Consider the following 11,605-nt stretch of genomic DNA (forward strand, 5'->3'; position numbering starts at 1 on the left):
CCCCGCCCCGCGGGCAGCGAGCCCCTCAGCGGCCGCCGCAGGCCCAGGGCCCGCCCCGTCGCCGCGCGGACCAGCGAAGAGCTCTGGTTGAGGCGGGGCTTCCCAGAGGGCGTGTTCTAATATGGGCGTGTCCTGCACAAAAGGGGTGGGGCTAGATGTCAGGGCCTGCGCGCCGGGGGCGTGGTGCGGACGTGGTGGGCGGGGCCTGATCGGGGCGGGACGCGGGAGAGTCGAGTGGCGCGCGCGGCTGCGGGGCGGGCTCGCTGACGCGGGAGAATCTTGGCGCGAGCGCCCGAAGGATTAGGAGCTTGCGGGGCCGCGAGGAGCCGCGTGGGCCGCGCAAGTGGAATGTTACCTCGGCAGATTGCAATAATCGGCGGCCGGGCTTGACCGCAGTGATGCACCTGAGGGCCGGGCGTACAGAACCCGTCGTCCGCCTGTCTCCCGCGCGCGCGCACTGTCCTTCCCGGCTCGTCCTCCCCGCCCCTGAGACACAGAGTTCCGGGCCGAGTCCGGTGCGTGGGTGTCCCCAAGGTCACAACAGCTCCTGGGACCGGAACCAGCATTCAGGCTGCTGCTGTTAGATCTCATGTGGACCAGCAGCAGGTCCTTTAATCTGTCAGTGTCTCTAGATCCATTCATTCATTTGGCTATCCAAGCACATTTCTGTGCCTCTAGCCCAACCCGCCTGCAATAGGCCTCTCTGACCCTCAGGTCCACATGAGGTGAGGCAGTCTCCAGCATAAAATTCTACTCCACGTGTTTTCATCAACCTCAGAATAAGCACATGCCTCACAACGTGAAGTGACCCTCAGCCACCCAGACCTGACCTTCAGCCCTCCGCCTGAGCTGCTGGATCCAGTATTCGGTGCCCTTTCTCACCCCAGAGCCCCAGTGCTTGCAGTACTCTCTCCTGACCCATTCCAGCTGTTTGTGTTTCCGGAAAACTTGAAGGCCTATGGTAACCACTTCCTCTCCAGCATACCTTTCCCCAGGACGTCCTCTCCAGTGTCCAGTGTCGCTGCCTTGCTATGGCAAAGCACTTGTTTCCTTGAATCTCTTGTTCTTCACTCTGTTTTCTTATCCTCTTGGCCCTTCTCGACTTGTTCGAGCTCTAGATTAAAAGGGTCACTTCTCTTATGTTCGTAAAACATATATATATATATGTTTATCTCCCATCCCACACTGACCCAGGTCTGTGGAGCATACAAGTTACTGAGAAAGACATTTTAAACACAATGGCTACTAGCAAAGACCTGTACTCAACTTGTTAAAGTGTATAAGGCAGAAGGCAGGCAGGGTCTGATACCTCTGGGGACTTTCCTCAGGGTAAGTGACTGTCTCTGGAAGTCAAAGTGGGGTGTGCCCTTCCCACAGGTCCCGACTAGCAAACCGGGGGTGTCCCAGGCTGCTGAGAGGATTTGTGCACGATGTCATGAGCAGGTTGAGCCCCAGATCCCATATTCTCCAAACCTTGTTGGTTTCAACAGCAGATGATTAAACTTCAGGCGAAACTTTGGATTAAGCCCTATAAAATTAAAGCCTACCCCTAAGAATTTAACTAATGCTATCATGCTTGTTCAAGGATGACCCTAGTTCACAGACCACAGCTATCTACTGCCTATACTTGCTGTGAGAATTAAAGGAAACAGATGAATCAGTACCAGGCCTGGCACACAGTAAATGCTCAATAAAGGAACTATTGTTCCATCGATAGTTTTCCTTATGGACCCATCATCAGCAAAGAATGAGAGTTCCAGGTATTTTATGTCCTAACAATAAAACAAATGAATTAAAGACTACACAGCAAAAAAAAAAAAAAAAAAAATCACAAATCACTTGCCCTTACTGCAGCACACAAGAATCCCACACTCAAGAATGCAAAACACAGGTTGGGTGTGGTAGCACCCGCCTTTAATACCAACACTCCTACTCAGGAGGCAGAGACAGGTGCCTCAGAGGTCAAGGCTAGCCTGGTCTACAGAGTGAATTCCAGGCCAGGTGTTGGTTGCACACGTCTTTAATAGCAGAGTGAGTTCCAGGCCAGCCAGGGACACATAGAGAAACCCTGTCTTTAAAAATAAGTATTTTGAGCCTAAACTTACATGGTAGAGCACACCTTTAATCCTAGCACCGAGGAGACAGAGGCAGGTAGATCTCTGTGAGTTTGAAGGCATCCTGATCTACAGAGTGAGCCTATCCTGAGCTATATTTTTTTTCCTGGCTTATAACAAATTATACAGGAAAACGGGAAAAGGAAAGATTGTGGTGTACTACATGTGGTTAGAGGCCCAGGCCCTGGGCTCCATCCCCAGCACCCCACAGGGGAGGAAAACCATGGTAATCAAAACAGGAGTTGCTTCTGCAGGGAAGAAGAACCAGGAAGGGCCGAGGAAAAGTTCTGGCTCCTCGACGTGTTTTACATCCTGAGCTGAACAAACAAACGAGAAACCAAAGCAAAACAAATGTGTTTCATACCTGTAGCCGGTCACATTCTAAAGATTAGGCCAAGACTGCTGTGATCATTAGAGTGCTCTGGCCACTCAAATGAGCTCACAGTGGGACACGGTGGCCTGCTTTATGAAGATTGTGTGTGTGTGTGTGTGTGTGTGTGTGTGTGTGTGTGTGTGTGTGTGTACACATAATCCTGCATACGGGCAGGTGCCCACAGAAGCCAGAAGAAGGCCTAGAACTTGAGTTACAGACGGTTGTTAACTGCCCACCTTGGGTCTTAACCAAATCATCTCTCTAGTCCCTGCACGGCCCGAATATTGAACAGCTCACGTAGACTATCACACTGATCGGTGGGTGTGTGTTTGTGTTGTGTAGCCTAGCAGTAAGTTCAACCACACAGGGAGCTGGGTCTGCTATATCAGACTCGGGGATACTCACAACCACCAGTGAGTTTTAATATACAAATACAAGTAGTGTGAGCCCCTACATGGCCACTGGGAATCCAACTGGCAGCCAGTACTCTGAACCTCTAAGCCATCTCTCTAACCCCCATTAGTCGATTTCTTTTTCTTTTTCTTTCTTTTTTTTTTTTTTTAAAGACCAAAGCCAAGAAAAGTCAGATTTAAATGTCAGCTTATTTACGGAGGGAGGCAGTCAGTCATGTGGGTTGACAGTTGCTGTTCAGAGCAGTAAGGACTGAGCTGAGAAAATACTGGGGGCCATGACTTCAAGTGGAGAGGAATGCCAGGAGGGCTTTGTGGAGGAAGAAACATCCAATGATTGGCTAGGAAAAGCTCTTCGGTACAGCTTGAAGCCTTTGGAACTCACTAGTGGCCCCTCATCTGGCATAGTTGGCTTTGGGATATATAAGTTCATTTTCCTTGTGTCCCTGCATGGACTCCAGAGCACCTAATAACAAGCACAGTCTTGTGGGAAGACTATGGAAAGAACCCTCAACACTGCCTTAGAGACATGACCCAGCTACGGTGTGATGAGGATAGCACCTCTCTCCTGCCCTTGGTCTTTCGGATCGTTCACAGCCTCTCTGTGCTCCATGGCTATCTGAAAACGGGTGCCTCTAACTTTCCAGGCTCCTAGAGCTGCCAAGAGAATCAATACTCCCATGCTTGCGGAACGCTTTCAATAGTGTTTAACACAATAAGTGTGCCAGATATGTTCTCATTCACAAGGCAAGTAGGTGGTCTTGGTTTAGCTTGGTGTGAGCCTGTCCCTGATCATGGTGGACGGGCAGATGTAGGAGCCAGGATATAAGGTTTACAGAGAAGGAAGACCAGAAAAATACACTATTCTAACATGGGGCCTTGGACAGGTTTCAGAGAGGAAACTTTCAGCAGCTCCTAAAAGAAAAGAAGTACCCCCCCCCACTGTCTGTCTGTGTCGATTTGTCAGTCTGTTTGTCTGTCTCTCTATGTGTGTGTGTGTATTTGTGTGTTGCCTATCTCTCTGTGACTGTCTCTCTCTCTGCTCCCCCCCACCATGTTTGCATGGCTGTCTGTCTCTCTGGCTGTCTCTGGCTGTCTCTCGGTCTCTCTCTGTGTATCTGTGTAACGTTCTCTCTGTATCTGTCTCTGTCTTGCTGCCTCTGTCTGTCTGTCTATCTCTGTGTGTGTGTGTGTGTGTGTGTGTGTGTGTGTGTGTGTGTGTTGGTGCTTGGGCTGGAACACAGAGCTCACATAATATGCTGAGCAATGTCACCACTGAGGTATGTCTCCAGCCCACCTTAAATGTGTATGAATAGGAAGTCAAGAGGCCCTGCAGTTGGAGAGGTTTGCCTAGGGAAAGTAAGGCCCCAAATTGCTCCTGAGGCTCGCTGTGCCTCAGGAGCTCACACTGTTACAATGAGCCCCACAGTGGGAAGCCGGCAACAGAGGTTGGTCCTAGCTCTGTGCTAACTCCGTTGTATCAGGGAGCACATCCAGTAAATGCTGCCTTACATGGGAAGCTAGGATCAATGAAAAATTCCTAGGAAAATTAAAATCCCCCTCTCAAGCTTAGAGTCACATAGAAGAGGGGTGACAGCTGATGCGTGTGGACTCTGAGCTAAGTTCCGGCTTGTCAGGATCAAGGCTAATTTGCAGACACTTCAAGAAGTGAGGGTGTGTAAGCATGTCGGGTGTTGAGGGCCTATATGCAGCGGGCACTTACTGCCTCAGCACAGCAAAGGCACAAGGGTGCTTTGTTCTGTGTCCGACCCCCATATCCCCAGCTTTCAGTAAAATCTCCTCATTTTGGGTTTTCTGAAGACAGACACAGCTGCAAAACAGAGGTGGGGCTTGAGGGAGAAGGCTCAGCTCTCGCTTCTGGTCAGAGATCAACATTTTTCTCTAAGCACCACCCTCTGAGGCACTTTGATGGGAGACAGGGCCTTGACCAATCAGAGCACCACATTCCTGGTTGTGCGATTGGTTTAGGCACAGGCCTGTGGCCCAAGCCGAGCCAATGGCATTCCTCAGGAGTTGCTAGGCTGACTGGAAGTGGGCTTGCAGCCACGAGGCCATCTTGCCACATAAGTTGACCTGCTTTGGAGGAAAACTCTTCCTGGAGAGCAGAGCCGGGGGTGCTGGGAGGCAGGTTTCCGATTTGTTGAGTCCCTGTGTCCAATCAAGCTTAAGGCCGGATTACTGAGAGCTTCCTGGATGCTGGAACCAATCAATTATTTTCATGTATTGACTTAGCTAGTTGGGATTGGGTTTCTTATCTTATGCCACGGAAAATCATGGTTGTCATGAGTGAGGGAGTGAGCAGTGGTCAGGCTTTGCAGCAAGTCTCCGAGTCCCCAAGGCAGTGACCCTCACCAGCAAGGTCCACAAAGCCAGGGACACATTCCTCTGTGGGTGCCAGGCCTAAGTACATTAACATCCCTCAGTCACTGTCGTCTGTCACGTTGGAATCCACTTACAATGAGCCTGGCAACCAAGAGAAGTTGCACATAGACAGGTGCTGGCAGCCCACTGAAAAATAGCAAAAATGTGAATTCCTGTATGCATGAGGGTTTCCGACTCGTGGGACAATGGAATAATTTGGCAAAGTTGAGCCCGCATCTGTGCACAACAACTGCAGGAAGCTCCTTGTGTGGAAAGCTTCTTCCTTTATCATCATCACCACCACCACCACCACCACCACCACCACCACCACCACCACCACCTCATCATCATCATTATTTATTACTACTATTGGTATTGTTCTGATTGTCATTTTGTCCCATATCTTTATTCCTAATTTAGGGATCAACCTGGTCTCTTTGCTTGTCTGGCTTGCAAACCCCACCTAGAAAGGAATTCAAGCTGACTCAGAGCCTGGAGGGTTGGGAGAGGATTGAGATTGCAGGAAGAAAGCATGGGGGCGGGGTAGGGGGTGGTGGTTGTGGTGAGACAAGAAACAACTAGGCCTGCTCCTGAGTGTGTGCAGACCCCAGTCCAGACTCTGGAAACCTGGCTTTGCTGTGCAAATAAATGGATAAACGAATGGATAGAGGACAAAGAGATGTGCTTCAGAATGCCTTCCCAGGAGGTGATAAGAAGCCTAGGGAGGCCCTGGAGGCCCCGGGAGGCCGGGCGTGTGAAGTTCAGTACCCAGCGCATTCTTTTTGCTGGTACTAGAGACACAAAGGCTATTCCACATGTGAGAGCAAGGCTTCCCCCTCCCTCTTCCACCCTCCTGTTCTGGGCTCCGAGGGCCTCTCCACCTTTGACCTCTTACTACAAATTATATTTCCCACTTTAGTCCATGTGTTTGCAAAGGAAAACCTCCTGCCCCTGCCCTAAATGGAAAGCCAGCATCCCTAGACACAAGGAAAAGAAAGCATCGAGATGCTCATGTCTAAAGCAGATGCACCCCAGGCAGAGCCTGCTGCCTGCCCAAGGCAGATTAACGCAGGAGGTGATCGTGAGATGCCACTCACACAACGTTCCTGGAGCACACACACTCACAGGCGCTCACAGAAAGTGGAGCGCTGGCTGCCAGTGCCTGGGGAGAGGAGAGAGGAGAGCTGTTATTTAATGGGAACCAAATTCCACTGGGGCAAGAAGAAAAGAGACATAGATGGACAGAGACAAGAATAGGAAAGTCCAGGGTTGGGGATTTAGCTCAGTGGTAGAGTGCTTGCCTAGGAAGCGCAAGGCCCTGGGTTCAGTCCCCAGCTCCGAAAAAAAAAGAACCAAAAAAAAAAAAAAAAATAGGAAAGTCCGCTCAGCCCCCCCCCCCCCCCCCCCCCCCCCCCGTCCTGCTCCTGTGAGGAACATGGCTCCTTCACTGCTGCTGCTGTGGTTACCGCTGGCGCTGGCGCTGGTGCTGGTGCGTTCCGGACTGGGGAGCTATTGCAATGGCAACTGCAGCAGAGTTGGAGCGGCTTTGCCAGTCCTCAGTGGGCACCAGCATGAGCAGTCCCCAGTCCATCCATCCTCACAGAACTAGCATATGATACCAGTACAAATAAAGAGAATTCCAGCTTCTTAGATAGTTATCTTTCGGATGGCAGCTCCCAAAAACAGATGCACCATCGAAGTTAACCGATGTAGGAGAAGAAACCCTCACAAGCTTGTTAAAATTAAGAATAATGTAGACATTTGCCCTGAATGCGGTCACCTGAAGCAGAAACAGGTCCCTCGTGGCTATTGCTATGAGAAAGCACACCAGGGGACAACAAAAACCAGACAACAAATATGGGCTCAAGAAGGCGGCCCTTTCGGAGCTCCTTCCATCGAGACTGTGGTACTGTACAGAAAAGGATCAGGGCAAGAGGGTTGTTGAACGAAACATAAAGAGGTCAACATGGTTTAACCAGAATTGAAGTAAAAACGTTAAAAGGGTGATTTCATAGTAAGGCAGCTATTTAAAGCCGGAAGGCTTCACTTTCATGTTGTGCCTGTTTTCAAATGTTTTTGTTAGCTGTTACTTTCAAATGAGGTCATTTGAAGACTGCATCATGAATAAACTCAGCAAATTTATGTAAAGGCTCCAAAAAAAAAAAAAAAAAAAAAAAAAGAAAAGAAAAGAAAAAAAAGGAAAGTTCTTGAAACTGTAAGGATGGCTCAGTGGTTAGGAACAGGCACTGGAAAGGGACTGAGTTCAATTCCCAGCATCGATGTAGAGCAGCTCACAAAAATTCTGGTCCTGGGAGCCTCTCCAGCTCCAGGGATGCCTGACACCTATGGCGTCTGTCCGTGGGCACTGGCACGTACCTCAACGAAGACCTACTCACCTGCACATGGTTAAAGATGTAATCTAGGGTTAAAAATGAAACGAAACTGTAGACTGGGCACGGTGGCACATGCCTTTAATCTCAGGACTCCGGAGTTCCAGGCCAACCTGGTTGGGGTACACAGGGAGGGCCTATCTCAAAATAAATAACCAAAACGTGAAGGGGCTTGACACACAGCTCAGCAGCACAGGGCTCGCATAGCTGGGGTTCCATTGCTAACACCGCAAGTGATTAGCAGCAACAGTAATGCAAGCATCTGTGTCTACGACCACAGTGCTCAGGAGTCTGAATCAGTATTGGTCACGAGCACCATGAGTTCAAGGCTGGCCTGGGTTATATATGGAGACCCCCCTATCTTAAAATGAAACAAACCCCACAAAACCAGTTATTCTGACCTGGGCCTAAAGGGAAGGACCAACAATGGGTGGAGTCAGGAGGTGGAGATGGCAGAAGCAGGGTGAGGCTGAATGGAGGCACTGAAGAAGGTGTCCTATACAAGGTGGCTCTGGCATGGTGGAGGTGACTGCTGAGTCCCCGAATAACTGTCCCCATCCTGGAGAGGAATGTCCTCCTGTGAGCCTCAGCTCCTGCATTCCTCTTTTGTTGTGACCTTGGGGACTCACCTCACCTTCAGGTGCCTTCACCTTGTCGTCGTCTTCTTCTTCTTCTTCTTCTTCTTCTTCTTCTTCTTCTTCTTCTTCTTCTTCTTCTTCTTCTTCTTCTTCTTCTTCTCCTTCTCCTCCTCCTCCTCCTCCTCCTCCTCCTCCTCCTCCTCCTCCTCCTTCCTTTCCTCCCGCTCCTCCCCTTCCTTCTGCTCTTCCCTTCCACCTCCCCCCGCCCTTCTTCTGGATCACTAGCTATGTCTTCAGCCCCACATCTGATTAATTTCTGGAGGGGAGATCCAAGAATTTATTATATTGGGGATTGTTACCCACGCTCCCTATAATCAAGTCCTTCACCTACCAGAAGGGACTTGGTCATTGTGTCATTGCTTTGGGCCATGAGCCTTCTCCCACATACAGTGCTTGTTAAACAAAATGAGTTCTATCTGGGAGCATGAAGGTGATCCAGGCATCCTCTCCCTAAGATTCTGTGGCAAAGTGAAAAAGAGTCACCATTCACAACCAAACAGTAAGAAGGACACAGGCAAGGTTGACCGTGGTTGTATACGCCTGCCATCCCAACTCAAACATAAGCATGAGTACCATGAATACTCAACTGGCCTGGGCTACATAGTATCAAGAATGAGTGACTAGACTGGGCTACATAGTAACAACCCATTAACAGAACACATGGGACTGGGGAGATGGCTCTGTGGTTAAGAGTAATGGCTGCTCTTGCAGAGGTCCTGGGTTCGGTTCCCAGCACCCAGGTAGCTCATACCATCTGTTACTCCAGTTCTAGGGGAATCTGACACCTGCTTTTGGTCTCCATGGCAAGCTCACAGTGCACAGACAGACCTGCTGGAAAAGACTCAAATACATCGAATAAAAAGAAATCAATCTTGAGGGCTGGAAAAATGGCTCAATGATTAAAAGAACTTGCTGCACTCTCAGAGGACCCGGGCTTGATTCCTAGCACCCACGTGAGAGCTTATAATGTCTGAAACTCTGATTGTAGGAGATCTGACACCCTCATCTGACTAAGCCCATGTATTCATGGTGTACAGATACTCACGAAGGCAAAACACCCACGCATATAAAACTTTAAAATATGTTTAAAGTCTTTAGGAAAGAGACGTAAGAAAGTTCCCTCAGTCACTCCTCCATGTAAGGACAGAGGAAGAAGACAGGTCCATGGATCAGAAAGCGAGCACTCAGTGGACACAGCAACCGCGGGCACTTTGATTGTGGCCACCCAGCTTCCATACTTGCAAGAATCAGGTCTTGTGGTGTTGGGGGCCACTTGGCTCGTTTGTTAGATCATCCTGGACCTTGCTGCCCACAGCTTGTGGGACCTCTTTCCCAACCCCTGGTTGATATTTTGCAGTCCCCTAATCTTCCTCCTTTTTTTTTTTAAATGGTTTTTTTTTTATGTTATTTTTGGCAGAGTCTCATTATGTAAGCCTCCCCCCCAAGTGCTAGAGTTTTGGGTATATGCCACCACCCTGGCTCTCTCTCTCTCTCTCTCTCTCTCTCTCTCTCTCTCTCTCTCTCTCTCTCTCTCTCTCGTGTTTTGAGACAGGGTTTCTCTATGTAGCCCCAGCTGTCCTGCAACTCTCTCTCTGCAAACCAGGCTGGCCTCAGACTCAGCGGTCTACCCATCTCTGCTTCTCTGGTGCTGGGATTAAAGGTGTGCACCACCGCCTCCCAGGCTCCCTTTTTAGAACACGTATCAGAAACTTCACTGAGAGCCTTAGTGTCCACAACCCCTTCTGCGGAAGCTCCTGATGCCCCAAACCCTGCCTCAGCCACTCCCACTACACATCTCCACCTGCCTATAAGCAAATCTAATAAAAAATTCCAACGTTGACCCATGGATCTCCCCACCCATCCCTACTCCCTCATCCTTACAGAGGAAATGCCCTGCCCCTCGTCTACCCACCTGCTCAAAGCTCAAACTTGACATTTGGCCTTGCTTTCCCCTCCCCTCAAACCCTACCCAGCACATATCAGCATGCCCCAGTGGCTCCAACCCTCCCAATATTTCTAGTCTGTTAGCTTTTCTCTTCCTTTGCTGCCCTCATAGACCAAAGCCACCATCTACTGACCGGAAGGTCACACTGCCTTCCTGCCACCAGCTTTGATGCCTGTTACCCAACATTCAGGATCATCCTTTTCAGAAGTAACCCACACTAGATCTGTCTCCCCGACCCACAACATTGAGGGGCAGCTTCCAGCTGCTTTAGAGCAGTCACATCTGTCCCTGGGGAGGCAGGGCAGCCTGGCAGGCAGAGCCCTCTTCTCCCAGAATCCCTCTGCTCTATTCTCCCTAGCTGGCTCCTTGCCCCTTTCTCAAGCCAGTGGCTGCCTAGAGGGGTTTGCACCTGTTCTTCACCCCCACCATTCTCTCTCTTCTCAGAGACTGGCCCCTTCCGATGAAGTCACTCACTCTTGGCCATATTCTCTGAACCTGTCTCTCTATCTCAGACCCGTTATTTTTGGTTTTCTGTGCCACCAATTTCCTTGCAGCATCCTGCGTTTTAAGCATAAGAATATTCCGAATGGCAGGAGTAGAGAGTCGATCGTGTGATGAACCTTCATAGCTCTCCTGTACCCCATATCCTTAGTAATTAAAAACTTGCTTGTCAGGGGTTGGGGATTTAGCTCAGTGGTAGAGCGCTTACCTAGGAAGCGCAAGGCCCTGGGTTCGGTTCCCAGCTCCGAAAAAAAAAAAAGAACCAAAAAAAAAAAACAAAAAAAAAAAAACAAAAAAAAACTTGCTTGTCTGCCAGCCCTAGTGGTTCAGGCCTTTATCACCAGCACCTGAGAGGCAGAGGCAGGAGGATCTCTGTGACTCCGAGGTCAGCCTGGTCTACATTGTGAGTTCATGGACAACCAGAGCTATATTATGAGACACTACCTTGAAACAAAACAAAACAAAACAAAACAAAACAAAACAAAACAACAACAACCACCACAAAAATTGCTTGTCATTAACTCAGTGCCTCACTCCTTTGGCTAAAGTATTTTAAGACCTATTCCAAACATGACATTTCACTTTTACACACTTGAGCAGGCATATTTTTCTTTACAAAAAAGTATGAGTGTTTGTACATAACTGTATCATGAGTAAAATACCCAATAAAACCAGGCGTAATCACAGGACTCAAGAGGCTGGAGCAGAAGGATCTTGAGTTTAAAAAAAAAAAATCTACCCTTAGGGATGGAGAGATGGCTCAGCCGTTAGGAGCACGGGCTGCTCTGCCAGAGAACCTAGGTTCAATTTCCATCACCTGCATGGCTGCTCACACTTGTCTGTAACTCTAAT

The 11,605-nt window shown here is 49.3% G+C and overlaps 1 pseudogene; it reads left to right on the forward strand.

Annotated features, from left to right (window-relative positions):
• Positions 1-6,677: 6,677 nt before the first annotated feature.
• On the forward strand, positions 6,678-7,427 carry Mrpl32-ps1 (mitochondrial ribosomal protein L32, pseudogene 1; annotated as a pseudogene).
• Positions 7,428-11,605: the final 4,178 nt, after the last annotated feature.

The sequence above is a fragment of the Rattus norvegicus genome, chromosome 1, assembly GCF_036323735.1.
Source record: "Rattus norvegicus strain BN/NHsdMcwi chromosome 1, GRCr8, whole genome shotgun sequence".
Lineage (NCBI taxonomy): Eukaryota > Metazoa > Chordata > Mammalia > Rodentia > Muridae > Rattus > Rattus norvegicus.